This window comes from Clupea harengus, chromosome 11 (genome assembly GCF_900700415.2).
Source record: "Clupea harengus chromosome 11, Ch_v2.0.2, whole genome shotgun sequence".
NCBI classification, from domain to species: Eukaryota; Metazoa; Chordata; class Actinopteri; order Clupeiformes; family Clupeidae; genus Clupea; species Clupea harengus.
The window spans coordinates 18,889,589-18,914,741 of NC_045162.1; the positions used below are offsets into that span (position 1 = coordinate 18,889,589).

At 46.3% G+C, this 25,153-nt stretch overlaps 1 non-coding gene across 2 annotated transcripts; it reads left to right on the top strand.

The window, feature by feature from the left end:
• Nucleotides 1-1,965: 1,965 nt before the first annotated feature.
• On the top strand, nt 1,966-23,733 carry LOC105896140. Of its 2 annotated transcripts, none has more exons than XR_004164660.2 (9): nt 1,966-2,248; nt 4,828-4,911; nt 6,562-6,691; nt 6,985-7,055; nt 16,079-16,243; nt 16,527-16,658; nt 18,630-18,706; nt 22,514-22,602; nt 23,545-23,733. It is a non-coding gene; the product is annotated as an uncharacterized LOC105896140 (transcript). The 2 variants fall into 2 exon arrangements; XR_004164658.2 differs by lacking the exon at nt 23,545-23,733 and adding an exon at nt 22,779-23,410.
• Nucleotides 23,734-25,153: the final 1,420 nt, after the last annotated feature.

Sequence of the window (25,153 nt, forward strand, 5' to 3'; positions counted from 1 at the left end):
ACACACACACACACACACACACACAAATACGTAATGTTCGTCTTAGCAGAAGAGATATAACAGCTTCTAGACTCTTCTGGTCTTTTCAGTCAAAGCAAGCACAATAATCAGGAAATCAGAATCGCTTCTAGGCACATGAAACCTGCTTGACATTGTAGGTGTCTTCATAAATTAATAATATTCACAAGCTGTATAACACAAATGTACTTCACGTTAAGCAACAACAAACCTTACTACTGCACATTTTGAATGTTGCTAGGATTAGACTGAATCTATGGTAAGTTATAATACACTGCACTTGATGACAAAAGTAGGTGTTCCAGGTTACAGTATATTTAGGTTTCAGGTAATGTTTTGTTTGAAAAGAATATAAAGAACACAATTTTTGCAGTAAACCTGGGACCTCAAAATTACTCAAAGCATTATGTAAAATATGAATAAGAAGTTTTGACACAGCAGGTTAAATGTTGCGTCAGAAATGTTTTTACCTGTGAAGTACCTAGCTGTCTGCACTTTTCTTGAAGTATTTGACAGAGTGAGAAATGTTTTCTGTCTGGGAAGCATGTTTCCTGATACCAGACTCTAGTTACGTCTCTGAGCTGAGGCGCAGCTCTGACAGGATGTGAAGTCCGTAGTGGAAATGGTGGTACGTTAATGCAACCTGCTGTGGTTTCCAAGCCCCCTCACGCACCCACCCACACTCATTCTCTCTTGGAACCGTGAGTGTCGGGATGCCTGTTCAAAGGCCCTGACTGCATATTGTGTTACATTATCAAGTCTTTCTTTTCAGAAGAGGGACATCTTTACTTGAGAGTTTCAGCAAAACTCCAGTCACATGCAGTAAAGATAATTCAAGTGGAGATTAGGATCCTAAAATCAAAGAACAGAGCACTCACATCAGTCATCACATTGGGAGTGTTCTTTACACACGTTCTGTGAGTTATCTAAAAGTGACATCTAAGTACAGATAATTAGTTTGTACAGTGATTGTAATTCGCTCTTTACAGCTGACTTACATGTATATTAGAATGATGATGGCTTTTCAATGATTTAGGAGAAATCATTGATTCACATTCTTGTAGAAACTCACTTGCATTTAGCCTTAGTTAAACTGGCGCTCAGTCAGTATGTAGTGCTGTTACACTGAATACGGGCTGAGAGTCAATTTGACTTGACATGGAAACACTGTCAACGCAGAGGAAGGGATAACGTTAAAATATGGCTCCACTAAATTAAATGGCAAATATATGCTTATGCCCAACAAATCATGTTGTTATTTCAGTAGGTTTTGAGGAAATAGGTTTGTCATTCTTGGGGGTAGGCTATACTTGAGCCTGGTCATCTGTATTTCTATGGTCATCTGCATCAGCTGTAGTATTATGGACTTGGAAGTCACTTACCAATTGGCAATGCTTTGTAGAGAAATGCAGATCCCGAAACTAAACTTGTAGAACATAACAGCCATGGCTGTTTTTAGCCTGCCAACGATGTAGTGTAGCCTACAGTCTCTAATGTTAAAGCTAGTTCCTAGTGTTCATAGATGCTCTGTACAAGAATGTAGGCCTTATAGCAATGCTACAGGCTGCTCATGACTATGCAGATTCATTCATGAATTGCACTTACTGTAGACAAGGCATAATCACTGTATTAGGCCTGTGCAATTAGATACATTTGAAAGCATTGAGAACAAACAGCCTTTTATCAACAGAGCCAATGCTTTGTCAGTTTTCTTTTACATTAGATGGCTACATGTTGTACTCTTAATATAGCCCTACAGAGACAGCAACAGCCGATCTGTCACTATGCTTCCTTGCATCTGTCGCAGATGGTAGCCTATTGCGGAGTAGGGTTACCCCTTCCCCTCCCAACAGACCAACACGCACGCAAGCATTTCCAAGCAACACAAAACAACACACATGATCGGCCTCTGGTCTATGTTCATGATTCGAGATGGATATGTTAGGAAACCAGTGAGGGCAGCTCTCCTCTTTGGGCTCAGCCAACCGGCGGAGGGCATGTGCGGCTAAGCTCTTCCTACTGTCAGCAGCACGCTTGTCAGTATGTCTCGTGACATCACCAAGTTGTTAGCTGACTACACGCCGAATAACTGGCGAACGGAACCGAGCATGACACTGGAATAGCTTGTATCGTGGGCGTAGGCTAAAACGATCCACGACTTTCATTCAACATTTCCTTCCAGCACCATTGCATTGAGGGTCCATATGATGGAGTCTTGCGCGCCCAAAAGGTGGGTGACCATCCCGTATCAGGGATACAACAACGCGGCGTGACTTAAACTTGGTCTTGTGCTGCTGCTGTGTCCATAGCTGGTGTTGGCACAACTAATGATGCCACCACGCATAGAAGTGTTACCACGTGCTTATGGCTAAGCATGTACACTGGTTAATGTGCTCACGATAAACTAATGGTTGTGCATGTAGACATAAGTCCGCGAAACCGTTTGAGAAGATTGTTATACTCCGCTAGAATTCGTCAGCATCCGCTTTTGTGTTTTGTTTTCTGAAGGGTCCCTCCCCCTCATTGATTCAGAATCCGCTCGGCTAACAATGGTTGTGTCAGCAACCAACTCCACATCTTCAGGATTATTTGATGGTAAATTGTAAACTGTTTAGGATACAGCCAAACAGTCACTTAATTAGAAAAAATAAGCAAAATTATTGATGTACGACTATTTGTAGTTTGGATGAAGGATGCAGCGTCATCTTTTGGCTAAAAACTTTTGGCATGACCTAAATTCCACTGTGTCTTGTGTTAAACAAAGTTACCAAAGTAAAGTGCTTAACTGAGAGGTTTTTCAACTCCGCAGCTCACGCAAAAACACCTGTTCATCATGAAAGGCAAAGCCCAGACTTCTGATTTTAACAGGTGTTTTATATAATTCACGTTGTTAGCATGTTAGGTACAGCCTTATTTACTTGTGTTGAAAATGCAAGTAATTGGTGTTCATTCATTTATTTATTTATGTGTTGTAGCCGGTAATAAATAAAACCGGAATTGATCTATTGCCAAATGGTGTATTTTTGATTGGCCACGCCACATTTTCGGCTGGCATTTTATATCTATGCAATACACTGAATTCATCTTCATAAATTGTCACATTTATGATAAATTAGTCACACTCGTCATGGATCTCCTAGTTTTAAAATTTAGATTGCAGATATAATTTTCTTTCAGTCACACTGCCTTTAGAGAAAACAATGCAATTCTCATTTTTCATAGTGGTGGAAATCCTATTTACTGTCATGTCATGTCTGACCTCTCCAGGTTGCAGAGGCCTCTTTCCCTGTCTGCCCTGGTGGGGTTGCCTATGATTCAGTGTGTACACAGCCCTAGCGCATGGTCTGCACTTCAGTGTAAAGGGGTTGGTCGGGTGTGTCTTGAGAAGCATGTCTGTTGCAAGAAGAAATGACAGCTTCTTCAGTGTGTGAGTGGCAGGAACCACACCACAAATTGCCACAGCCCCATCGTCTTATAACACAAGGAATCCTTGCGGTTCCATCCCTTTTTGAAAGCACAAACTGGATGAACCCCGTGAACCAATTCACATAACTGTGAGCAGGCGATCTCCGTCTTGCCAGTGGTGCTCAATCACAGTAGATCCCCTGCTGCCACCACTGTCCAGATTCCCATACTATATTCACCTCTCTGTATATATGGGGTACAGACATTGAGGACATAAGGCATCAGATAAGGTAGGGCTTTCGTTTGATCTCTCTGTGTGTCACCTTATTATGTCAACTGGCAATACGGAGCTAGAAAAACTGCAGCACCAGACACATCTTTCAATCTAGTAATGCAAAACATTGACTGTGGAAAACGCACATATTTATTTATTTTAATATCTAGATGTTGTTTGTGTCCCTGCAGACACCACCCACAGAGTTAGATCAAGTAGACACAGCAATAAATCTCGGCTGTCTCATTTTTGCTTTACCCCACAACAGAAGTTAATATATCAGTGTCATTTGCTGTTTTTTACAGAGGCCTCCCAAGTCAAAATAGTTGGCTTCTTTACCCTGTGGGAGAAATTGACAATGCATTCCTTGTCCTATTTGGGTAGCGGCAGTCTGCTTTGCTCTCCTCAGAGACTCGACAGAAGCCCTGATTTATTTTTATATGCGCACTTATCAAAAAACCATTAAAGCGGTTGCACAGTAAACTGGGACGCTGTATTCCATTTTCGTAATGAAAGACATGATAGGTCCTGAACACATGAAAGCACAGCACAATTAGGCCTGGGCTGTTTTGTTTATGCCGAGGCAGCTTGTGTGTTGCATATCAAAACCTCGCAAAGTTTGAACCTCAGTTTATGTAGATTGCATTTATATCAGATTACAGCTGTTTCAACTGTTATCTAACTATTTGCAAAATACCTGACCACTCACTGAACTTCTTACCTGTTGCTTTGTGGACTTGATGTAACCAGATTTGCATGGATAATGTAGTTAGACTGTCATTGACCAGTATAGTCAACACAAGCTTTAAATGCAGCAGTATGTTCAGTCATCATCTGAGTAGCCATCATTGATTACCATTAATTGATATGATAACATTCTATGTGTTCACCGAATTTGTGGTATCCTTAACCATTCAACTCAGAGGAAAATATGTTTCAGATGCTTCAGTTTGTGTCACGATTTGATGATTCAGCACATAGCTTTAAACACCACGACTAAATGATTTATTTACGAAAAGGCTCCATTATTATGGTTCGAACCTCCATGTCTCTTGACATCTTGCTTGTTTATGTTGGGTTTGCTGAAGTATGCCCAGTGCCCATGTGCTGTTTTCATTCTTCCTCCACAGCAAAGCTGAAGAAGCTTAGTGAAGACAGCCTCACCAGGCAGCCGGAGGAAGTTTTTTGACGTGCTGAAGAAGCTTGGGGAGGGGGTGAGAACCACGTTTTCTTTTGTCCGTTCGTTTGTTCGCTGGCTCGCACGCTGGCTGTATCCTCTTTCTGTCTGCCACTCCCCCTCACCCGCTGCTGTGTGTGGGCATCTCCCCTCGTCTCATGGTGGGCGCGGCTCCTCGCTTTGTTTAGCGTAACGTCAGTCAGAAGAGCCCGCTGAACTGAAGGGGCACAGCAGTAAGAATGTGGGCTGAGTGTTCCTCACGCTCGCTCTCTGCCTCTTCATTCTTTCTTCTCTGTCTCTCTCTCCTTTCTTCTCACTCTCTCTCCCTTCCTTTCTCTCTCTCTCTCCTTCTCTCTCTCTCCCTCTTTAAATATGTTTTGATTTTACCCTGTTGTGTTCTTGACCTGCATTGAATGTGGCAAGTCATGTTGTCTAATTAACTAACACAGTTTTATGTGTTTTACTCCATTGTTGTTAATTTCTTTGGCTACAGTAGGCTGCTGTCAAAACGTAATTGTCCGTATTATAGTAACAATGAAGGGAATGCTTAAATATGTTCTTCTCTTGTATTCAACCATAAATTGCTTGACTTCTTCATGGCCAGACACTCCCCATTGTCCTAGTCTAGTTTTCTGCAGCAAATGTTCTACATAAATTAAAGTTAGTGACAGTCTGAACAAAACAATCTGTAATCGTCTGCCACAGTCTGCTACAGACTGTCACAGACCTCCTCCGCTCTAGTCGACTGTCATAGACCTCCTGCACTCAGCCTTATGGGGCAGCCGGCTGTTCCCCAGAACAGAGACTGTTTTTTGGGAGCATTTAATGGGCTCTGATTACCCACTAGCTCCATTACTCTCTACCTGGGACTTGGGGAACTACCTTTCTTTTTTTACATTAATCGTGGATCAGTAGCCCGCGTAGCTTCCTGCCGCAATCAACATCACGAGCAAACCACAGAAACTGATCCCAAGCCTGTGCCGTGCCTTGGGGTATATAAGGTATATACCCCCCCACGCACACACACACATACATACACACATATATACACACACACACACTCAGTCCTCTGGGCCAGGGTGAGGTGGTGCATTCCAGCTTCATGGGTTGGGGTGGGCTGAGGGTGGTGGTGGGTGTGAGGGGGGGAGGGGGGTTGCGATCTCTTCCCCATCTGCGTCCGTCCGTGCTGCACGCTGCCGCCCTCTGTTCTGCTGCCATCTGTTTAACAGCGCCCAGCGCCTTCCCTCTGCGTGACCGGGCGCCCGCGCTCCCTGCCACGCCAGCACCGCCGCTCTCGCGCACCAAAGGCGCGTAAAAAGCCTGAGACTAAAGTGCCATGATATTGTACTCCTCCAGCCCATAAAACCCACAGTTAACGCAGCTCAACCCTCACGCCAGACTCCCATTCGCCGGCTGCTGCAAGGCTTCCTCCCCCGAGCCCCCGGGGGGGGGCCCTTAGGTCTCTCTGGCATGCCATCTCCAGTCACTCAGCAGGCCTGGGTCAGCCACTCCAGATGAGAAAGAGAGAGGGGGAGGTCTATGACATGTTTCTCCTCTCTTGTTGAATAAGAACTTTTAAATACCCTTTTTCTGGTTTTCTGGACTTTGACGGTGTGTGTGTGTGTATGTGTGTGTGTATGTGTGTGTGTATGTGTGTGTGTGTGTGTGTGTGTGTGCCTCTGCTCAGGTCCTATGGGAGTGTTTATAAAGCCTTGCACAAGGAGTCGGGGCCAGGTGGTGGCCATAAAACAGGTGCCCGTGGAATCCGACCTGCAGGAAATCATCAAAGAAATATCAATCATGCAACAGTGTGACAGGTATCACGCACAGCTCGTAACACCCACCGTCCTGTTGGTTTCAGTTTGTGATCACACAAACACGTCATATATCTCTGCCTTTCCATACTGAGGCGACTTCAGCCTGAAGCTCCTGGAGCTCAAATGGTAGAACAAGATGATCGCAACACCACCGTCGTGGGTTTGATTTGTTGGGCGCAGGCAGTCTTGTGCTGTTGACTTAATCAAATATCTGCAAAATACATTAATGTAAATTGAAATCATAATTTCTACGGTTATTTACAATTATGATTTACATCTACTTTCATTTACAGTCCTGTGGATCATGATGGAATACTGTGGGGCAGGCTCTGTGTCAGACCTTATCAGAGCACGTGACAAGACGGTAAGTCGATACCGTTTCCTATATGCCAATGCCTCCTATTTCTTCTGAAACTCTGCCGAAGGATTTCTCAACTGTTTCATTCATATGACATATGTTTCATTCACGCTGTTACTTTGTAACATTGTTACAGACTTGTATTGTGTTCGCCGCTCAATCCAGCTGAAACAACTGACAGATATACTTTTGTAGAAATCCTGTTTGTGACTTGTACACTTTGTGTAAATGTGTTATTAGAGGTGTTGTTTCAAAAGAGTCTTAAGTGGAGTTTTGAACCTTTTGTTCTGCTGGAGGGAAACGATGAGGAGTGAAGAGTAGATTGGTGAGATTCTCCAGCTGTGAGTTCACACACGTGCGGCCCAGCACTCGCTCGACGTGCTCATGGAGGCCCTGCGTTTTAAAATGAAAAAAGGGGGAGAAAAAAAAACAGCACAGGCTCACAGGAAGTGCTATTTCTCCCCGTGACCCCAGTCCTTACTTCCTCCCTAGCTGCGATATTGGCAGAGAGGGCTCTATGAAACTGTCCCAAACCCATCTCTGCCTCGTAAAGCCAGCTCGGCTCAGCATAGTCTCTGGACCGTTATGAAAGCGGGAGGGAGGGTGGTGTGTGTGTGTGTGTGTGTGTGGGGGGGGGTTTCAATCATTCATAACGAAATGTTTTTAAGGATTGAAGCAATCACACAGCTAGGAGAAAACATTTGCAGAACAGATTCATAGGGATAGGGATGAGGGCATTCTCCAGATTTGGGTTTGGCCCAGGGTGCTTTCTTTCTTTTTTTTCTTTTCTTCTCCTGAGGCTGGAGGTGATCAGAGTAGTTGAGAGGGGGAACACTATAGTTAGAACCCCCCTTACCCCTACCACCACCCCTGCTGTTGCCCCCCCCCCCCCATGCCCCTTCGGTGGCTCTGCAAAAGCAGCTTTGTCTGAATAGTGAGTGGCTGTGCACCTCTGTCCCCCTAGTCCTCGGCACCACCTCCATCTCCACCCCTTCACCAGGCTCACCTCCAACTGTGAGCACAGTGGCCTTGTGACTGGAAGAGAATGTCAGACTTCTCATGGGGGGGGGGTATGGACTGGTAAACCTTTCTTTCTTTCTACCAGGCACCTGTTCAACCCCCCCCCCCCCCGTCTCCACGCTGCGGTGTTGTTAATAGGCTGACGAGAGACATAAACAGAGTAACGGGGCAGCGGCGGGGGCATAAATCCACTCAGGCACAGAATGTCCCGGGCGCTCTGTCAGAGGTGACGTTTTTAAAGGCCCCCGACGCTCCGCACCGCTCCGTGCCTCTCCCGAGCTCCACCTCTCCACCTCCCCCCACCACCCTCCCTGCACCTCACAGGCCCGGCCCGCTACCTGAGCATGGATGTAGCCCCCGCAGACCCAGCGCTGCTAATCCTAATGAGAGCCAGAGAGAGGCTACTGTTGCAGGAGGGGAGCTGAAAAGAGGCCACTGTGGGCCCACTGCCCTGAGTAAGATACCTTCTGCTCACAGTAAACACTACACCACAACCAGAAGTCACAATAGGGGAGTAGATGTGACTGTTACTAGACCGAAATCCTGTTTAGACTTTTATGGCATTCGACTGATTTCCTGATTTAGGAAGTTAGAGCAAATTGAGGCTGGTGTTACACATCCTTCAACTGACAAAAGTAATCGCAAGTTAACAGTAGAGCTGTCCTGGAAATATATAAGTATGCAAGCTATATTTAAGTACATCTCCAAACACTAGCTGTTGATACTGCACCATAGCTGTCACCAAAACTATAACATGACAACTCTTTCAGTAAACATTCTTTATAACACAGATGGTTATGCTAAATGGGGTGCTCATTCACAGAGAACGTTCCTCGGAAAAAATGTACCGCTGCCTCTACCTCAGCAACTGCCATAGGCTGGTGCCTTCATATTGCCAGAGAATTAATTATTGCACCTGCGAGACTAATTTTTGCCAATGTTTTGTGCTTCAAAGTGATTTTGTTGAGCCTTTCATTAGGGCCAGAGTTTTCCTAGTTGTCTCACCGCGAGCCCTGACGGCGAGAGGCGCATGAAATGTGCGCGGCCCCATCGAACGTGGGACTCAAAGTTTGTTTTTGTTTTTAGTTCAATGTTTCCACTTCCAATAAAAGCGGAGGGTCCAGTGAGTCAGAGCAGCCGTTTTTCTCAGCGCTTACTACTGTTACATATTTATTACCTCGCATTTGAACACCGGGATTAATCAGGGTCAGGCTGGCTCCGCTGGTCCTCTCTGTGGCCAGCAGGTGACTGACACTGTGGGAGAAAACTTGCCGTGTTCCTCTTTGGCTCCGTCATGCTGGCTGGGGAGGGTGGAGAGGGTGGAGGTGGAGGAGAGGGTGGAGGTGGAGGAGAGGGTGGTGGTGGAGGAGAGGGTGGTGGTGGAGGAGAGGGTGGTGGAGGAGGAGAGGGTGGTGGAGGAGAGGGTGGTGGTGTTGGGGTTGAGGGGGTCTGAATATGACAGCACTTATCTTCCATTTACACTCTGGATGTATACATGAAAGAATTGGGCTCAGATGAAGCTCTATGACATTTTTTCATAACCAAAACACACCCGGTAATCCATGTGATTGAGCATAATTTCTTCCATTTCTTCCCCTCGTATTCTCTCTCCCTCTCGTCTTTTTTTTCCTGTCTTTTTTTTCTTTCTTTCTTTTCATGGCATGCCAGATGTAGGAGAACTGTACAGAGGAGCGAGCAGGAAATGGTTTTCCACTCTTAAACACGAGAGCAGAGCCCGACACTGTTGGGAGAGAGACCTTGAATAATGAAATTCTTCTCTGGTTGGTTTCACTGACTCTCCTCTCAGTGTTGGGCTCTTGTCCGCCCCACAGAATGTGCCGAGCCTGTTTCGATAGTGTTGCAGGTCTTACGGCATTGACAGTTTGTTAGATACAGATAATTTTCGGAAGTTGGATGCTAAAAATATCTTCAGTTTGTGGCAGGCATCCAAGTTTGTTTTTCCTCTGATGTTTTTCCCCCCGCTAGCCTTTGAGCATTTATAAATGGACTCCTGTGATTTTTGATGGTGCACTCCAGCAGACCTCCGAGTTAATGGAATACGCAGAGCCATGTTTCCTCACTGTTATTCAGTGTGTCTATATGGCTGTGTGTGAACATGTTCTCCCTCGCACTCTCACACATGAACATGAATGTTCTCACGAATGCACATATTCTTAATTCATATTCATATCCAAACCTTTTTCACTTATATGCACACACGCGCACACACACACACACACACAAACATAGTCTCACAGTCTCACAGCTGTCCACTGAGAAGTTTTCTCTTTGGAGATATAACATTCTCCTTCATCAGTCACTCGTAATAACTTCCTTTCCAGCTGACTTTGTCAGGTTCCTACTTGTATTTATAGGACACTTCTTCTCAGCTCGCTGCCAGGGAAAAATCGGATTTGCTTGAGTCACAAGCAATAACGTGCTTCTGAATACACTATTTACAGTCAACTCGCAGACAGGAAATATTGTTTTATAAACGTCTACTTAGTTTTGCAAACGTATTTGTGCTTTTAATAGGGTTTTAAGCTGTTTACGACATTCGGGCGAGAGTGATATTATTGGCCATGGGAGTGCCTTGGGCGGCTGTGGATGTTGGCATGCGGGAAAGGCCTTTGCCAGAGCGGACCCTGGGAGGTCCAAATGACCTGTTTTACACCAACACCAGCGTGTTCTCATAAAAACAGGAGGGAAGTCATGTCACGGCTGGAGCGTTTGTTTGAGGGAGATGGAAAAGTTCTGCATGCGAGCGTTACTGTAGCGCGCACAGCGTTTTACAGGAGTGGAAATCTCTGATAGGTAGCTGCGTAAGTGACGGGCACCAGGGCGCAGGTAAAGAGCAACTCACTGCAGGGGGAAAACACTGGGTGTTCACCCTCTTACTTTCTTTCTTTCCTTCTTTCTCTCTCTCTCTCTCTCTCTCTTTCGGCATAGTGCTAGTCCTTAAGAGGCAACCCTCAGGTCTGTATACCATAGAGAGCGAGAGAGGGTGGTCCTACCGGGGTGCCAAGGGCAGATTTTTAGTGTCTTGATGTCGGTCGGAGATTTGTAGATTTACCATTACGTTGACATACTGTAGACGTCAAGAAGATGGATACAGGAGCGTGTGCCAGGATACGGCTTTATTCTGCTCAAGGAGCCCCTAAGGTCAACTCTGCAGAACATAAACCCAGGGAAAGTATTTTTCTGGATGTACCAAGCATTTATTAAACACCTTGGAGGGGCCCTGGAGTTGGTGCGGGTCTACCGCATCCAACTTAATACTTTTCCGAGATTTACTTTTAGATGTATTTATGTCAAGCCACAAAATTGAGATGAAGTTCAAAGGTTCCAATTCAATATAGATGTGAAGCTGGAAGTCAGGAGGTTACGTGCTGGTCATTTCAAGGGAGCCAGACCGTGCACATATTTCAGAAACGGTGTCATATCATCCCCCCCACCCCCCCTCTGCCCCACCATCCTTCCAGTATCTGCTCTATCTGGGCTTCTCTCATGCTGGGATTGGGGGATTGGACGGGATCTTTTTTCAGAAGAAGTAATATTTTTTGGCAATATGGTTTTGATTTGATGGTACAAGCGAGAGTAGCTTATAAATGGAGGGGAGGTATTGATTTCACATGTGGAAGAGTGGAGTCCTCGCCGGGAGAGAGACGGCTGCTAGGAGAGGCGGCCCAGCACGCCCGGGATGTGCCGGCGTTTTCTGCTGCGCCGAGCCCCAAGCCCACTCCGTACCGCAGGTTGGGGAGCCGTTAAAACCGGCCGTAAAAGTTCCACATCCACAATTATTCGGACTTCAAGATTTATAAATCTCTCCTAATGCTGTGGTGGATGTGTTTCTGGTCGAAACGGCGAAATTGATTGCTTGCCCCCTCAGTAACTGCACACTTGATGATTATAAATGAACTCGTAAATAAAAGGCAGTGGACTTTTACAGATTCTGGCACAGTAGACCTGGTAGTTCTGCCTGACCTAGACGGGTCAATGCTAAACAGATTTTAAGCGTGGACCGCTTTCTGGTGTGAAGGATACTCAAAGAGAGTTACCTTTAAAGAGCCCATGCTTATTGTCAGCGGTACACAGATGCCATACGTCCTGCGATACAGAGGACACAGGGGTGACTAATAGGGTAGTGCTCGTGGATGCCGTCACTCCAAGAGAGCGTTAGAGTGGTTTAGGATGCACAGAGTGGGTGCAGTCTGCCCCGGGAACTGGAAATGTTTACTGTCCGCACGGCTAATTTGTGTGTTTTTATTTGCAGTGGTGTTTCTGAGATGGGAGGGAGTGACCGCAGGGAGGAAACAGGAACGAAAAAAAAAAAAACAACAACAAAAAAAAAAAAATGCAATCCAGCACTGAAGTAGTGCAGTACACTAATAGGCTCCAGTACAGCAGCTGGGCACCAGCCATAGGCTTACAGGGCCTCTCTGGGTTTGATTTTACGTGCGCACACTGTTTAAAAAAAGGCGCTTCTTCTCTTACAACAGGACCCTCAAAGCTAGTACATAGAATCAGTGTATAGATTAGGTATCCTTAGATAGAACTCAAAGGCTCTGAAAAGGATCCTAGGTAGCACCTTGTTGAGTTCTGTTTAGAACTTGACAGTGTTCTTCATTGAATCGCTCAGTTCTCGTATGAGCATAAACCACAGAACTCTATAAGGGTCTAGATAGAACCTGTAGAGCACACTTTCTTATTCCATCAGTCATTGGCATTGCTCAAGACGCCGTTAACCGCTGCAAAGTTCACACTTTGGTGGCCAGTGAATCCTGGTCACCTGTTGAAGTTGGTTGGAGTATGTGATGATGATGATGTGTGTTGAGTGTTTGTGTGTGTGTTTGAGACAGAGGGTGTTTGTTCGCATGTGTGTGTGTGTGTGTGTGTGTGTGTGTACATGCCTCACTGCATGATGTAAGACTGGTGTTGGTTGATCTCAGTTGCCACAACGTTGTGGAAAGTACTCACAAGATCTCAGAGCAGATGTTCCTCCAGTTGTTTATTCCAGATATTTATGACATTAAGTCAGACAGGGAGCGCAGATGCCCACCCTTATATTCATTTGATTGCTTATATCCGCTCTCCTTTGCAATCTTCAGCAATTTGTTTGGCCATACCACATACCCTCCCTATCCCACATCTCCTTTTTTCTTCAGTTTGTCTCTTCCACTTCATCTCAATCTCCTGTACTTTTCTTTTTTCCCCCTTTCTCTTAGTTTTTTTCCCCCCTTCTTTGGATAGAATCACATTCATGCTCTCACTCGCTCGCGAATCCAACATACGGCATTTTGGTGACCCCGATCAGGGGTCAGACTGCAGTGCGGTCACCTGGGGCGCGCGGACGAGCGCGGGGGGAGCCCTAAGAAGCCCGAAGACCGGGAGCCCTCACGCATGTGCACACCGGCTTTTTAACGAGTGATGTCACCAAGTCGTAAAAAGATACGGTTCTCGGTGGTGCCGTCCCTTTGTTTCTGTTTGAGAAAATAAACAAGGCTAAGTGCACTGGGAAGGGCTGGGGGGGGGGGGGGGGGGGGGGGGGGGGGGGTGGTTGTGGGGTGGAGCGATCGAGAAAGGGATGCTGGGATTGCTGAGCAGACCCGTGGCCGAAGTGGACTGTGGGGATCAGTAACAATCCAGGTGCTGCTCCACTCAGGCCCCAGACACTGCTGGCAAGGGTGTGTGTGTGTGTGTGTGTGTGTGTGTGTGTGTGTGTGTGTGTGTGTGTGTGTGTGTGTGTGTGTGTGTGTGTGTGTTGTTGAGGGAGAGAGAGAGACAGACAGAGGAAGGTATGTACTATTGTATTAAGGGGGTGTAATTGAATGTACAAAGTTGTATGATGGGTGTGTGTGCATACATTCATACATGCAGTATGGATTGTTGGTATCAGTATCTGTAGGCATCCATACAGATGTACTTCATTGACATGTACGGTATGTACAGATATACACTCATACACATGTACCTGTCTGTCTGTCTGTCTGTCTGTCTGTCTGTCTGTCTGTCTGTCTATCTGTGTGTGTGTGTGTGTCTGTCTGTGTGTCCGTGTGTGTGTGTGTGTGTGTGTGTGTGTGTCTGTGTGTGTGTGTGAGGAAGAATGACCGAGGGAAAAAGGGAGCAAGTGCTGTAAATCTCCAGCCTGTGTGTTTAGAGCCTCCATCGAAACGAAAACAGTGAGTGTTAGTGATCCGTGGGGACCGCAGCTTAACATGTGTGTATGCGTGTCTGCTGTGGCCTGGGAAAACCAGAGTGACTGAATCATCTGGCCTCCACTGGATCTGCGCTCCGAATGACCTCTTCTCCTCTCTTCTCTTCTCTTCCTCATCCCTCCCTTTCTGTAGTTTTTATTCTCCTCAATGGACTGGATTACTTTTAGATAGTTATTGTGTTATCTCTTGAATTCAGTTCTCTCCTCATACGTAGGTTCAGGGTTCAGTCTAGGTGACAAGATAATATATGTAAAAGCACAGGCGCTCATATTTATATATAGTCTGTGTGTGTGTGTGTGTGTGTGTGTTTGGGTCACTTGGAAATGTATTTTATTTTCATGAAAACATACATAAAATTAGTTTGAATAGGACATATAGTCATTGACAAGGTTAGAAATGATGATTTTTCATTGAAATAATAATTGTGTCCTTCAAACAATCCTTGCATTTCTTTCAAAAATAATGAAATTTCTAAGTGACCCCAAACATTAAAATGTGTATATACAGTGTATATATATATATATATATATATATATATATATATATTTATGTAGATTCAGGCTAACAACGTTTACATATATAATATAATATACATATACTTAATAATATATGTATAATATATGTGTATGTATGTGTGTGTGTGTGTGTGTGCGCCTGCACTGGCGGAGTAGTGTTCAGTGTCTGATGTGTGTGCATTCTGAGCTGCGGGAAGCCCGGAGCTGTGGTCTGGCCTGTGGGCGGTCAGACTGGTCCATCCAGGGCTGCGGGTCAGTGGCCATCTCCAGTGAGCCCCAGTGGGCACCTAACAGAGCCCAGCATTTTCCACAGAAGTAGCATTCATCTGGAGAGGCCTCGGGTGCCTCCCACCCCCACCCCCTTCCCCTCCTCTCCCCTCCCCTCCCCTCCTCTCCTCCCGGTCCGAGCCGGTTCCCCCTGGCCGGGACTTTTATTGGCGTTTCATGGGGCCCCACAGAACTTGGCCGGGGCCCGGCTCTCCCCGGCACTTTTCCCACTAATGAAGTGCACATTCTGCCGGAGCGCTCGGCTTGGCTTGGCCCGGCCCCTGCGCCGCAGATAGGCCTTAATGGGAATTCCCCCTCCTTCCCCGGCACTGCCACTTGCCACTGACTCATGTCCTGGACCAGGCCCCTTTCTCAAGCCCTCGGCAGAGCGACAGGCCAACAGACCCGACCAACACACCGACCTGAAAGTGTTTCACACTTCCACACAGAATCATACATTATGGATGGAAGTGGTGGTGGTGGTGGTGGTGGTGTTGGGGAATTCGTTTAATGTGGTCAGTGAGTGTGTCATTTGTTGTGTGTCACCTCTATGACCTATATACAGCATAACAGAAACGTGTAGTAATTCATCACTGTCTAATAAAAAGGCTTGTTTTTTTACTTGTTGTTGTCACGACCACAATGACACAGCCCATTGGTTTATACATCGTGCATGTCCAAATTGCAAAAATAGTGCTGCCTGCTGGTATCACTGACAGGGTAGATCACAGTAACAAATGTGTGTGTGTGTGTTTGTGTTTGTGCTTGTGTGTGTGTGTGCTTGTGTGAGAGTTGATGCATGTGTGTACAAAGAACAGCACACAGACCGCTATACTAAGCCCAAAGACGATTCACCATGAATGATACTTTGGAACACTTGAATCACAGGAGAATTTCCCGCTCTTTTGTCTTTCTGTCTGTTTCTCTCTCTCACTCTCTCACACACACACACACACACACACACACACACACACACTCTCTCTCTCCCTCTCTCTCTGTTTGTCTTACACAGCTCAGTGAGGATGAGATAGCCACAATCCTCAAATCAACCCTGAAAGGCCTGGAGTATCTGCATTTTATGAGGAAGATCCACAGGGACATAAAAGCTGGGAATATTCTCCTCAACACTGAAGGTCATGCGAAACTGGCCGACTTCGGAGTGGCTGGACAACGGACGGTGAGTCGGATATTTCTGGAGTCTGACTCGTGTTTGGAAGACTGCGCACAATCCTGCAGGTTGTGTGTGTGGCCCCCACACACACACTCAGGAGGTCTGATAAAGACAGCCCACCCCCCCTCCGTCTTTACATAGTTCTGTTAAATTATTGAAAGGCTCAGCCGTTCAGGACACATTCCGCCTAAGCCAAGACGCCGAGCTGAAATGTGTGTGTTGGCAAGGGGAAGTTGTAAATAGGTGTCTGTTCTTATCTTCCCTGTCTCTTATGCTGAACGGGGGAAAGGAGCCTCCCGGCGGGTTGATTAGGGAAAACTGCAAACAGCTCACCTCAGGAGGCAGAAACTTGGAAGACTTGCGCCTCAGCTCCAGGAGCGATCCGTGACTTTGGTTGAGTCAGCCTTCCCACCCCTTTGAGGTAGAAGTCATGACCGACACGCACACACACACACTCACACACACACACACACACACACACACACACACACACACACACACACACACACACTCACACTCACATATTCACACACTGCTGCTAGGCTGTTTTGTCTAATTCTGCTACTGTTAAATATACTTCATTTCTGTTCGTTAAAGCCCTTCTGAACTCCCCATGTGTTTTACTCATAATTGAAGGCCTTTGGGAAGGACTTAATTTGATTATTCAGATTGTTCTAGTTGATTCCATCACTACAGCACTTTATTTTGTTGAGCTAAGAAGCCTCCAATCTCACTGTGCAAATCTCACGAGAGATGCTGCGCTTTCATTGGGCTCCATTTCTCTAATGCCGCAAGTAATGAGAGACTAGTCACCTCCAATTCTGCAGGTAAAGCCACCGCACCTTAGCACAGAACTGACCTGTCAGAGGAACGTGAGGTTTGCTTAAGTTAATAATTAGCAATTTCAGAGAATCTAGCTATTTAGAAGAAGGTGCAAAAGACAGGCATTCATTTGGCCTTATTTGTTAGGTGAAAACACTACATCAGGCTGCGTGTCACCAAACAAAGAGAGACAGAGTATTTATAGAGGTGGAGTAAATACCTTTAATGTCTTTCAAACACAAGTTTCGGTTTACTTTAAATTGCATGTGAGAAGTGAGCAGGTCTCTCTCTCTCTCTCTCTCTCTCTCTCCTGGGCTCCCATGCTGTGCTGTCACAGTGCGAGAAAGGGTTTGGATTCCTAAACTCTTCTGCAGCGTTCAGAAGCTGGCCATGATCTCCTCTCATTACATCTCTACAGCCGCCTCGCTTTCATGCAGTGTTTCTGTAAATCACAGCTTAATTGACTCTAACTGAGTACAACTGGGTTTTGGCATGTAAACCTGTATACACATATATACAGTATATACACACACACACACACACACACACACACACACACACACACACACACACACACAACAACAACACTCACTCACTCACTCTCTCAATCTCACACACACACACACACACACACACACACACACACACACACACACACACACACACACAGGACCTGTGTATAATCAGTGAATGAAGTGTAGGTGCCCTGAGGATGGGGCCTGGCCCAGAACAGCTGCACTTACCCCCGCGGCGCTGCAGGGTGGTCCATCACTCGTCCGTCCGTTTGTTCATTTGTTCGTTCGTGCGCTCGCCTGCCTGACCGGTCTCACTCCATAAGCTCCCCATTATCCTACCTGGCTGCGTCGTTTTACGTTTTGGACGCAGCGTTCCTGCTAAGCACTTGATGATTTAAAGAGACCCATAAAAGCTGCGGGACCATGGCCCCTCGGAACCTGCACAGGCTCGAAGCGTTTGGGACTGCATGGGGATTGAGTGTGTGTGTGTGTGTGTGTGTGGGTGGGTGTATGGGTGTGTGTTTGGGACTGCATGGGGATTGAGTGTGTGTGTGTTTGGGACTGCATGGGGAATGAGTGTGTGTGTGTGTTTGGGGGGTTGGTGTCGGTGTTTCAATTTAGGGTGGCTGGAATATATAAAGTTCAATAAAGCATTTTTGAGCCATGAGTTTAACATAACACAGAGATCGTTTAGGGGAGGAGGTGAGGGAAAAAGACAGATTTTGCCCCTTCTCATTTCGCCATTTGACGTTTTCGCCGGCCGCCAGAGGATCTGTGAAGTTAATCACGGTCTCTGTGCGTCAGGGATACATTGGAAAGCGAAAGCAGGCTCGCATACAGCATCTGTTATAGGCTGGAATGCTGATCTGTTTCACAGCCTGAAACATGTTTGGCTCTTATCAACGGCCTAATCTTCTCCCCCTGTTCTGCTCTGGCCTCGTCATGCAGACACAGGACCCAACTCAGTGTCACCCTTCTCTTACATACTGATGAGCTACTGACGGCCTTTGCACCATGTCCTTAATGCCTCGCTCCTGGTCTTTCTCTGCCCCTAGGACACGATGGCCAAGAGGAACATCCATCCTCTTGGAACGGCATTCTGGATGGCCCCGGAAGTGATCCAGGAGATCGGGTATAACAGACATCTGGTCTTTGGTCATCACCTCTATAGAGATGGCACAGGGCAAGCAGCTCTCTCTCTCACACACACACATACACACACTCACACACACAAACACACACACACACACACGCACGCAAACACACACACACACACACACACACACACACACACACACACACACACACACACACACACACACACACACACACACACACACACACACACATTAATAACACAGTGGAACATGAGGTGCACTTGAAAGTCAGAACCAATCAGTTGCAGACAAGCACTCATTCTTCTGTAAGCCCCATGTACAGTTAAAGAAGGCCCTCTCCTCCTCCATTCTCTGGCTGCATCCGAGGCCCAAACCACATTGTGCATTTATCATCCCCACCATGCAACTACAAACAAATTTGTTCATGAGAAAGCTTGAAGTTGTTAGGTGTGCTTTCCAAATAATATGAGCTAAATTATCTAAGCTCGTGTTTTTTCTTTAACAAACTAAGGAGCTGGAGCAGAGAAAGTCATAGCGTGATCAGTCACAGACTTTGAAGTCCTACCAACAAATGAAGTGTAGGAAAAAGCTGGGTCACCAAGATCGACTGAAGGATTGCCACTGGTACATAAATACCAGTGAAGTTTAAATATGTGATGCTCTCCATGTATAATGACTGGTAAAGAGATAGGATACCTCAACAGTACAAGGACCCTATGTTGCTCCTGTGCTGCTGAGAATAGTTTTGTGTGTGTGTGTGTGTGTGTGTGTGTGTGTTTGTTTTAATCATATCACACTAATTAAACAGTTCTCGTGTGTGTTTTTGATGAATGCAATTTGCTGCTATGCTCTGCCTTGTCTGGGTGGTGTGCTTGGGCTGTTGTAAGTTAATTTGCCAAATCAACTGAAAAAATGGAGAAATCTAATCAAAAACACTGCCCTGGCAGCGACCGCGCATACCGGTGGTCGTCTCGAGAATGAGGCTCCTTTAATGTGGTGATTGCATGGTTGAAGTTGAAATTTTAGTTTCCATAAAAAAGCCACAAGCTTTTCCGCTGTTTTTTTTTCTTCTTCAATTCTATTACCATTTGCTTCCTCCTCCTCGTTGGTTATTATCTCTTTTTTTTTGGGACATTCTCACCATTTTTAAGAACGTAAGTGTTGTGAACCTTCTGCCCACTCAACCTGTAAACTCATGACTGAAGTTCAGTCTGATGCTGTTTCAGTTCCACGTTACGTCTCATGTTTAGAAGCAGGTTTCCCAGTGCCAGATGTAATAACAGTACTTCAAGGATGACATTAAATTGGATTAGAGTGGTAGTATTGGCAGGAAAAATACAAAGAACATCATATAAGCACTGAATATAGAAAATGAACTGCCTCACGCTTATTGATGCAGTTCATCAGTGTCGTGAGAAGAGATCGGGGGCAGGAACACGTTAGCATAATTAAATTCAGGCTTCTGTGTAAGTCAGAGACAAGGAATCTCATTTGGAAAAAGAAATTCTGCACGTCTTAATTGTCACCAGTTCCCAGCAAAGTAATCTGCCTCGCCCTAATGTCTATACACACACGCACCACACACACACACACACCATACCACACCACACCACACCACAAACACCACACCACCCACTCACGCACACATACACACACACACATACTGTACTGTATCTGTATATACACAGTTGCAAAGTTTGATCATATTAAATACAGTTCATATATTACTACATACGCTACATGTAGCTGTGTTTTTACCCTAGTAATGTGTGTCAGTGTGGGCCCAGCCCGAGCAAATTCCTTTTTTTTTTTGTGATTCAGGAATCCATCCTGGAATAGAGCACGTATCAATTGCAGTTAGCCGCAGGGTATGTTGGCTGGCCCACAAAGGCCCAGCTCTGCCAGTAGGTTGTTTCCTGGTCTGCTACACTTATTTTTAATACACATATTACATGACTTTCTTCTCGCAAGGTTTCAGAGGGGAGGAAATAGCAGATTGAATGTAAACAAGATTAGCTTCCCACTCGCTTGGCTCCGCGCGCCACGTAGCCAGCTGCTGCTCCGTTCGCTGCCGTAAATCTCCCTACCTCACCCCCTGCCTGTCGTGGACCCCCCCCCCCCCAAAAAAAACGCACACACACACACACACACTCACACACACTCTCACTCACCGGAGCTCAAATGAGTTGTCAACTGACATCCTGTCACTAACTGGTCCGCGAAAGTGGTCCGCCACACGTAGGGTTGAGAGATGATTAGCCCAGTGGAGCCAAGCCTCGTCGGTGCGTCATGTCAATCACCTACCGGCGTAGAGGATTTATTTCCCTCTCAGGCTCACAGGGGTATTATGACTTCTGTACGCCATGTGTACTTCTGGTTCACGTTTTAAAAGCCGTCCTGTCGCCCCTACCGGGCCGATTTAGTGACGGCATACATAAACAGTTTAATACCGTCTCCAAGCGCTCTTTTATTTTTTCTCTACACCTATCTGCCAAAGCACACAAGCTCAGGATTCGAACCCTTGAACATGGATCCACGGAGGTGGAGGTTGAGGACGAGGACCATGTTTTTGCCGAGGCTTTGCTAGACATCTTGGCTAATGCGGGCTAATGTCATTGTCTGCTAGTGTTCTGCAAGGTATGAAATCACCGCAGGGAGTTCCTTTGAAGCAGCAGAGCCAGCAGCTCACTGCTGATGTTGCGATTCGGGAGGCTTTTATTCACCAGACAGAATCCGGCAATGCCTTTGATCTTCTGCAGCGTCAGCATCCCCTCTTTCTACGAGCGGCGGTTTCCGTCCCATCCTCGCCCATTCTCGCGCTGTTAAAAGAGTGAGGACAGTGTTAAGAACTTGTGGTTTTTGCAGTCATGTGGGACTGCGCATCAGATTTTCCCAGCCTATCTTTGTAGAGTGCTGTTGATGCAATTTTAGTTTTTTGAAACCAATTTAAACAGTGTTTGTTCGAGATGAGGCGAAGAACTGCGTAAGCTAGTCCAGATTTCCGAGGGTGTTGTGTCACTGATATAAGCCTTATGGAAAGTGAAGCCCAGTCTCGCATGCATGCCTCCTCGTTTCCCCCCCACCCCCTGCAACTGCTCAAGGCCACTTGTGCTGCTCCTGATGCTGTTACTGCTGTTCCCTCAAGGTCTACATCATCCATCCCCCAAACTGTCCATCCCCCAGCCCCCACCCCTACCCCTTAGGTATCTATGTGGGTGTCCCAGCCGGAATTCAAGTAGCACTCCGCTTCGCCCACACCGCACTTCCCATTTAGAAGGGATTCATTTCAGGCTAATTCGGATAACATGGGTGGAAACGGTGACCTTGGTATTCCTAAACAAGGTTTCAATTAACTGGCAATAAGGACAGATCCACCAGTGGAGGAAATGCAAAACATGCCTCAGTTGATGGTTGGCTCAGCTCTCCCTGATTAATCATTCTCAGAGTAAGGAGTCGGTCTGGTAAAATAATTAGAATGAAAAACACCCTGAACGTCTTTTTTTTTTCTTCTTTTTTTCGTTTTTTTTTTTTTCTTTCTTCCACAGCCTTCTCAGAGCTCTGGATGTGACTCTATTGAAGTCTTTGAGTACTTGTATATTTTTGCAGGGTAATTTGAAATGTTTTCTTGTGTGCTGTGAACCCTGTGGAAAGTATGTTCTCCTTTGTTGCTTCATAGCAGAGGCATTGAGTCACAACCGCAGCCTTCTCTATCAGCGTGCATTTGCTCCGTAAATAAAGCACTTGTCTAATCCCATGCTAATGGATCGATGATGTATTTTAATAATTGCTCTCTGCTTTTATTTATCTCTCTCACACTTCAGATGGCCTGGGAGGTGTTACCTCACAACTCTCTCAGAACACTCCAGGGCCTTGCACTGTGTGAAGAAACACGTCAGTGTATGTTTAAAAGGTATTAATCTTATTAGACTAGTTTAGGTTTATGAACTGCGATGACGCGCCTGTCCTGTGAACCTCACGAGAGCCTGCAGTACCTCGTTTGGAAACTCGAGGCTTAACTTTATTTCCAAACTCAATTTATCAAACTCTATCTATCTCTATATCTCTTTGTCCCGAATGGGTACGAAGGCCTAGAAAGCACCCGGTTCTGGAATGGACCAGCTCCGGTTCCAGACCCACTGCATAATCAGTTGGCGTTCTTGTTTCGTTCTGGACCACGCTCAAAGTCAGCTCCAGAAGTGCCATCAGAAGAGGGTCACACACTGGCTTCCTCAGGCAGACGGCACCCAAGGTCCAGATGTTTAACGCCAGTGTGTTCAGTGTAGTATGCCAATGCGTTACCTCTTTTAGCACCGCTACGCTCCATTTATCGCACTGTTCACCACTGCTTACACTAACCCCCAGATTGGGCCTCGCAAAATCAGTAACAATTAACATGCAGCGTGAAACACACAACATCAACAGCAATCAGTTCAGGTTATTATATGTGCTATTTGATTAAGGAGGCATGTACTGTAGCATATGTTTTGTCCTATATGCAAGGCGATGCTGTGCGGCACCTCTGGGCCAAAGGCGTAGCCACCCTGACCATACACAGCAGCTGTGTCTCGTGCATTGGGTCATCTGGACATCGTGGAAGGCTCGCTGACCTGTGTTTAATTAGCTCAAATGCTAACATGAAGCGGGGGAACATACTGGTCTGTTCCTTGCACAGGAAAGAAGAAGTGGGGTGAAATGGTTCCATCTGATAAAAAAAAAAAACCCTGAAACCTGAGATCCATGTTGGTGGACACCATGTTTTATTGGCATCTGAGGTCGTCTGTATTTATTTATCTATTTTTATTCCCTTTTTTTCTCTTGTTGTCTCATGTCCTCTTTTTCTTTTCTTTCTCAGCACCCGGTCTCCAACCCCCGGGAGCCTATCACCATTCTCCACTGATCAGCACTGGGAAGAATTCCTCCTCTGCAAGTGTTTAGCCCAGTCTGCAGCGCTTTGAAGAGTGGTCATGGACTGGCCGGCGCTTTGTTGTTCTTAAAGGCGAGCTTCATTAAATCATCAACTCCGTCCTTGCCTCCGTCCTCATCATTAACCCCCAACCCCCCCCCCCCCCCCCCCCCCCCCCCCCCTTGCTGAATTTGAGCGCGCTCGGCTCGCTGGAGGAAGTCGTGTTCTGCCCCGCTGAGGTTGTCATGGGGTTTGGCCTTGTTTGCACAGCTTCCTAATGCACTTCTAATTGCACCGTGACACTTTAAGTGCCCGAGCCTGTTGCTCTTGGACCTCCGTCCCTCTGTGTTTGCCTTCCCGGGCCGGCGTACACGGCAGACAGTTGGGAGAGGGAGCGGCGTGCTCCGACACTGTAGTGCCACGAGCAAGCGAGCGAGCGCGTGTGTGAGCAAGTGTGTGTGTGTGTGTGTGTGTGTGTGTGAGCAAGTGTGAGCGAGTGTGACAGGGAGCCCACGTGGACTAGGCTGAGGTCACTGGTGGTTTTCACTTCTTAGGGTTGGGCCAAGCAGCAGAACTCTATGAGACTACATACGCTGCACACAACTAGCGCCTGCTTAAAAGAAAATATAGAATATATAGAAGATTGCATTTATATCACTTTGCTTTTGGAACTACAAATCGCTTGTTGGTTTACCAGTCCTGTGTAAGTTCAGAGGGATTCTGTGCTTGGTAACATTTGGATGTGCAGGGTTTTGCTTGAAGCAGCTGCGTCGGTGGCGTGATTGTTGTGGAAACTCTTAGCAAATGTCCAGACGGATACCTACACTGATATCAGCTCTTATCATGTGCAAGTTATTTAGGGGCATACTCCCAAGGCTATCGCCATTCTTCAATATTCCCCGCTTGATAAAGCTGTATTTTTTACTGAGCCAAGGCAGATCAAACAAATGATATATCAGATGTGATCTGGCTACAGCCACAAGCGCTGATTCTGACGTCAAAGGGATAAACCTTCACTGCAAGGTTCTTCAGCATCCAACTCTGTGAACTGAATAGCCCTGTGTGCGCTGAAACAACGGTGGCCCGTGTTTGCTCTTTAATTGAATAACATTTGTATTTGTATTTTTAACAAGCTGCCTTATAAAAGAAAGAAGTGTGTGAAGAGCCGATGATACAGAGGAGCCGTAAATGTCCGCAGGAAACGCACCTCTTCGTTTATGGCCCAGAGCATAAACAGTAGTTTACGACCGCGTTTTTACTGTCGCATTGCATAACTGCCATGACCTAGAAGAGGAAGCCAGGACGCGAGTGATCAGGACTGAGACTGCACAGACCTCCCAACTCCACCCCCCCATTTCATCTCCCCCTCCTCAGGAGAAGGGCTGACCTCTAATAGGGCCTCTTATCTCCCTATTCTCATGGCTCTGTGGCCTTCACCTTAGTGGCGTGCAGACCAGTATTGCGATTGGTGCTGAATAGGGCCCTGATAATTTTATAGCTTTACCACCCCTTGTGTGCGACTGTTCAACCACAACTGTGTTCAAAGGTGTTTCTCCCA